This window comes from Theobroma umbraticum, unplaced genomic scaffold (assembly GCF_002168275.2).
Source record: "Theobroma umbraticum cultivar Fairchild unplaced genomic scaffold, ASM216827v3 scaffold_106.0, whole genome shotgun sequence".
Taxonomy (NCBI): domain Eukaryota; kingdom Viridiplantae; phylum Streptophyta; class Magnoliopsida; order Malvales; family Malvaceae; genus Theobroma; species Theobroma umbraticum.
In genome coordinates, this window is record NW_018397276.1 from 2168895 (window position 1) to 2175969 (window position 7075).

Sequence of the window (7075 nt, forward strand, 5' to 3'; positions counted from 1 at the left end):
GATAGGAACACTTTAAAACTCCACGGATAATGCCGAAATGGAATTGTGATTGAAGTTAGGAATTGACTCTCTAATTAGGTGAGTGAATATACCTTTTCAAGTATTTAAAAATGCAAAGTTAGCATGATGTTTATAGAAATGGTTGTTTAAGCATGTTAAAAACTTATTTCCATAAATGGTTTATCAAAGATTTGAACTACAAGGTTTTATGAAGTTTTCAAGGAAATGTTCAAATGACTTGATTTGATAATGATTGTGATATGTGTGACATAAGAATTTTCAAATTGTTTATTAATCTACTATGTAAGTAAATATACTACTATGTATTAGTTTTCAACCGGGGCAGACAAGCCTTTTTATGTTTTTAGTTCACTCAATTACTCTGGCCTTCAGGCTACTGTGGGTACGAGATGTTTCTGTGGTTAATGTATGAATGTTATTATGCAGCATGATAAGAATGTTGGATGCATGAGTTCCATTTATGAGATTATAACATGTATGCCATTAGATGTATATTTTAAGCACATCATGTACACTATGGGCTAAGCATGTAAGTGATTTATGAGGTTAGGAAATGTATGCCATGAGATGCATATGTTGAGATAGTCATATACACTATGGGTTAAGCAATTAAGTGATTTATAAGGCTATGAAATGTATGACATGAGATGTATATGTTGAGATTGTCATATACACTATGGGCTAAACATGTAAGTAATTTATGAGACTATGAAATGTATGCCATGAGATGTACATGTTGAGATAGTCATATACACTATGGGCGAAGCATGTAAGTGAATTATGAGATTATGAAATGTATGTCACGAGATGTATGTGTTGAGATAGTCATATACACTATAGGCTAAGTATGATGATAATTTATGGAGATGTTATATGTTCATGATGCAATCTAAGGATGAGAATGCTCTTAAGCTTAAGAGATTTTATGATGACCGTGGGTGAGGCCAAAGTTTCCCTCACGCAACTTTGATGATTATTCACACGAGGTGAACTAGAAAGTAGTCAAGACTTTGTCCACTTCTCGCTTGAGTGGGGTAAGACCACCTGATGGATCGTGGATGAGATTGATGTGGTATTCATGAAAACATGCTACGAACCCCAAATAGTGGGGGTTAAACCACTATTCATTGAAATTGAGGTGGACCCACTCATAGTTAGAATGTTATGATGAATGAGATTAATGAGTTAGAGAAATGATCGAATAAGTATTGCCTCATGATATACGCTTAAATTCCTAGTTTATGAATTTATGAGTTTTAATGATGATATTCACATTGTAATATGGTGATGTCGGCTTGGTTAGATAGAACCTTAGCTTAAGAAATGATCCCTCAATGTTAGAAAGACTTAGGAATAAGTTACATTCAACAATATGCCTAGAAAGTTGGACTTTATGGCAAAAATATCAATACTAAGAAGTATGTATTGATACATTTTCAACAGAATGCCACATGAGGCATTTTGTGTGAAATATATCAATACCTTACCAAGGGTATCAATAGATTTTTTGTATGTATCAATACATTCCATAATGTGTTGATAGAATGGTTACAGAATTGATTTATAAAGTGATTTTCAAAGAGGTTTTCAAGATTTAAGGGTTTGTGATGAACTAGGCAAGATGTTTTCCATGCAACATTGTTCAAAGGATGATTAAATGCTATGTTTCATGAACATCATGCTAAAGTAAGAGGATTTAAAAATCATACGCATTTATAAGGGCACGGTTATGAAGAACTCTTATCCCCCGACTTGTCCCATTCCCCATATCCACTCATGAAGTCTTTCTGACCCACGCATTATTTTCCTTCACTATTTTTGTTACAGATTAGTGAAAGCTCTTTTGCTAGCAGCCAATGTCACGGAGACGTGATCCATTCATTTCTCATTGGTAGGTGTCTAGCATCCTCTTGATGCCTAGTGAGTCAGGTCATGTTTCACTGATGAGTCAGTCTATGTTATGCTTATGTTTTCAAACTATGGACATGTTTTATGGATTATAAGTATGTTACAATACTGTAGCCAAATGTTTGGAGATATTTCATTATGAATGTTATGTTAAATATGTAAAGTTGCTTAAGAGCCTATATGGACACCTAAAGGTGTTAAGACATGTAAATGTTTTGGTGCACTGGAAATGTGGCACCTTAATGATATATGAAATGTTGCATTTATACTAATATGTTGAGAAGTTCCATATATGTGTAATGTTCCATATGATGGTATGCATAAGTTGATATTGTATGCCTATGGATGTTTATGTATGCTTCCGCATTGATGAATGTTTAATGATGAATGATAAAAAGGCTTGCTTGGCTATCTAGGTTCATGTGTCGATCATGTTCCACCATAAAATAAGATGTGGCATGCAAAGGCAATAATGGTATGCATGAGTTGATATTGTATGCCTATGGATGGTTATGTATGCTTCCACATTGATGAATGTTTAATGATGAATGATAAAAAGGCTTGCTTAGGCCTAGCAGGCTACACCTATCTAGGTTCATGCATCGATCATGTTCCACCATAAAATAGGATATGGCATGCAGAGGCAATAAAATAGTTAAAAATCCTAAATTATGCATTCTTAATATCACTAGCAGTTACAATTTGCCAAATAAGACTAGGGTCATACTTCTTTGGAAATCTAAATTCTCCAATTTCGAATTCAGTTTTTAGAAATTCCCCTAAATTTATGGTAGTGACTAGAAATTCCTTTCCACTTAGAAAAGCATTCAATCCATCTTCCATGAACTCCTCAAGATCACAAGCTCATTCTTATCAAGAGCAATGCTAGAATAAAATTCTCAAACCAATGTTGGACTAAATGCCTTATCTCCAAATATACTTAAATCTTTCAATTTCAATTCATCAAATTATCTTAACATATCAGTTTTAACAACAGGAACTTCATCAAAACTAGACCAATCAAAGAATTTTCAATAGGAGGTGGTTGCATTTACAATCTTTTTAAACCTAACAGCGTGGGCCTTGTTTCTAAACTGAGAATTTGCAGGATTACCTTTCCTAATAGAAATCATTGTTGTTGTAGTTCCTTTTGTCTTTGTTGCCATTTTCGTCTAACTTTTCCTTTTTGTTCCAAGTAATGAACCTTGAATTATTTTATCCTTTTTCTTCGATGGTAGAGCAGGGGAGTCCTCAACTGATCACTATTTTTTACCCTGGTTAGTAACGTTGCTGGTGAGAGAAGTTCTAGCCATTTATTTTGCTGATGGTGAAGGCTTAGGGTTCTTGAGTCAACAAGGGATTGAAGAGAAGACAAATAATTTTAGAGGATTTGAGCGTTTAGGGTTTAATATTTCTGGTATATGGGTTTTCTAGGAAATTGAAGGGTTTTTAGTGGTAGGTTTTATAATCGATTAACCATCATTTTGAGTGAAAGGTTTTCCCATAGCTCTCGCTCCTCATATTTTTTATTAGAATTTCTCGCACACCAATTTTCTCATTATCTAAAACACTCTAATTGGTTAGAGTAAGCCTTAACGGATTCAAGTTTTCTGACTTAGAACTTTTCAAATGACCAAAACTCCATTAATTGGTTAAGGGAATTTTTAGCTAATTAGCCCCTACTGATTCAAGCTTATCACCTTAACACAAAATTGCTCTAATTGATTAAAGAAGTCTTTAACTGATTAATATAAATCTTATCTTCCTTCTAAGTTCTCTTTAACCAATTAAAACATTTTTTAATAAGTGGAAACAAGAGATAAACACAATCATCATATTATATATCATCAAAAACATGTTCAATTCAGCTCAGCCAGACTTCATTAAAATCTAACATTCTAAATTCTCTCCTAATTTTACAAAATTGATCTTTATTCAATAGTTTTGTGAAAATATCAACTAATTGATACAACGTATCTACAAATTCTATTCTAACATCTCCCTTAAGTACATGATCTCTAATGAAATTATGTCTAATTTCAATGTGCTTGGTCCTATAATGTTGGACAGGATTGTTGGAGATATTGATGCATTCATGTTGTTATAATAAATAGGAACTTTATGCGCAGACATCCCAAAATCATTTACTTGTTGCCTAATCCATAATATTTGTGCACAACAACTGCCTAGTGAAATATATTCAATCTCAGCAGTTGATAGGGCAATCAAAGTTTGTTTCTTGCAAGTCTAAGACACAAGCATGTTTCCAAGGAATTGACAAGTGCCATTAGTGCTCTTTTAATCAGTTTTATTGCTAGAAAAATTAGCATCGGAATAGCCAAAAAGATTAACAAATGGTCCTTTTGAATACCATAGTCCTAAGCCTTGAGTATCCAAAAGATATCTAAAAATGCTCTTCACTATAGTTGTGTGATTCCTTGGGACATGATTGGAATCTTGCACATAGGCAAACACCAAACAAAATATCAAGTCTACTTGTAGTTAAACAAAGAATTGAGCCAATCATACCTCAATAGAGTTTTGGTCCACATCTTTTCCTTTACCATCTTTGTCAAGCTTTGTGGAAGGACTTATAGGTGTTCCAATTGATTTCATATTCATCCAACCAAATTTCTATAGCATTTGTTTGGTATATTTCTCATGGTTACTAAACATTCCATCCTTACATTACTTAATTTGTAGACCAAGGAAGAATTTTAACTTTCCCATCATTCTTATTTCAAATTCATCCTGCATTTCTTTAGCAAATACTCACACAACTTTCCATTAGTAGTAGCAAACACTATATCATCAACATATATCTGAACTACAATCAAATCAATTTCATTTTTCTTTATGAAAAGAGTATTATCTACACTCCCTCTAAAGTATCCTTTTTCAATTAAGAATTTTAAGAGTCTTTCATATCAAAATCTAGGAACTTGTTTCAATCCGTATAAGGCTTTATGCAATTTATACACATGAGCAATTTTATCATAAACTTCAAAACCAGAAGGCTATTTAACATACACTTTTTCTTGCATAAAGAAATTAAGAAATGCACCTTTGACATCCTTTTGAAACAATTTAAAATTCATGTAACATGCATAAGCAAATAAAAGTCTAATTGCTTCTAAGCTAGCTATAGGAGCAAAGGTTTCATCATAATCAATACATTCTTCTTTATTGTATTCATGAGCAACTAACTTTGCTTTGTTCCTTACCACATTTCCCAATTCATCCATCTTGTTTTTAAATACCCATTTTATACCAACAATTGGATGGTTGGTTGGCCTTGGAACTAAGGTTCATACCTTGTTCCTTTCAAATTGACTAAGTTCCACTTGTGATATGAATGCAAGATATTCACAAATTTTTCTTAGTCCTTTTCTAGTTTTAACACCTTCCAAGGGATCACCAATGATTTGTTCTTAAAGATGCTTTCTTACAAATCTCCAACTTGTAAGAAGATCTTTGTGTTGTTCTTCAATTCTTTGCAGGCCCTCTAGTGGTGGCTCTTCCTCATTTTTCTCTTTTGAGCAATCTCCATCATCTTCTTTGTTGTCTAATCTCATCTTCATCATTTTTTTCTTAATATCATATGTATCATCGTCATCAAATACTACCTTCCTTTATGCAGCATTAGTCTCATAAAAAACAATATGAATTGATGCTTCTATAACTAGAGTTCTTTTGTTAAATACTTTATATGCTTTGGAGTTCAAAGCATAACCTAAGAAAATAGCCTTATCACTTCTAGCATCAAACTTTCTCTAACTGTGTTTTTTATTATTCAAAACAAAACATTTGCACACAAAGCTCTTTAAGTGTAAAATGTTTTGTTTTCTTCCTTTGTAAAGCTCATAAAGTGTTTTAGAAATCATAGGTCTAATGAAAACTCTATTCAAAATGTAAGCTACAGTGTTCACAGCTTCAACCCAAAAATATTTTAGCAAGTTGTTTCCACAAAATATTATTGTTGCCATTTCTTTTAAAATCCTATTTTGCCTTTCAACAACACCATTTTGTTATGGAGTTCTAAGACTACAAAAATTATGGTCAAAACCATTTTCATTGCAAAATATTTCAAAATTGTCACTTTCAAATTCATTACAATAGTTACTTCTAACATTAACAATGGTAAGACTCTTTTTCATTTTGCACTTTTTTACAATTTTTAACAAAAGTGGGCAACGCATCATCTTTGTGAGCAAACAAATATACCCATGTATATCTAAAGTAATCATCTACAATAACAAAGCCATATAACGTCCCTCCTAAACTAGCAACAGTGATTGGTTCAAACAAGTCAACATGTAATAGTTGAAGTGGTCTAAAAGTTTATATGATTTTCTTATATTTAAATAAGCTTTTAATATATTTCTCAAATTGACATGTGTAACACGCCGCACTTTGATATGGTGGTTAATAAAGCTTATCGGATATCAATTGAGGTTAATTAGAGTGTTTAAGAGTGATGAAAGGAATAGTTTGGAATAAAATATTTTGCACGCGAGAAAATAGTAACTAAATAATAATATTTTTATCGATGATAAATTAGCAAGCTAAAAAGGTGATTCATAATTGAACCAAGACAAGTGAGACATTTTGGGTCCCAAGGTGATAAGTAGAGAATTTTATATTAAAATAATATTTTATTAAGAAAATAATATTAAAAATATTAATATATTATTTGTTATCAAAATTAGTTATGAAGAATAAGTATATGGTTAATCTAAGCGGAGGAGAAGAAGAACGAAAGAATTGCAAAGAAAAACGATGTTAGTGGAGCCCGCATGCCTTTATTAAATAGAGTAAAAGTGGGTAAGTATATATTTAAATATTATGGTGACATCTTGATGAGGTGCAAATTTTATATTTTATTTGTACACGTGTAAAGGAAGGAAAATTGTAAAAAACTGGAATATAAAAAGTGTTGAAAGGACCAAATTGTGAAGGATGAAAAAATTGGAGGGTCACATGGTAAATAAGGAAAAGTTGAAGGACTTATGTGCAATTACAATATTTGAAGTTAAATGGAAAGTAATTAACCAAGGAAAGTCAGATTATGTGGGATGATGAGATGTACATGTGAAATTCACTATTACATGCAAATTATTGCATGCAAAAAGGAGAAAGTTAGTGA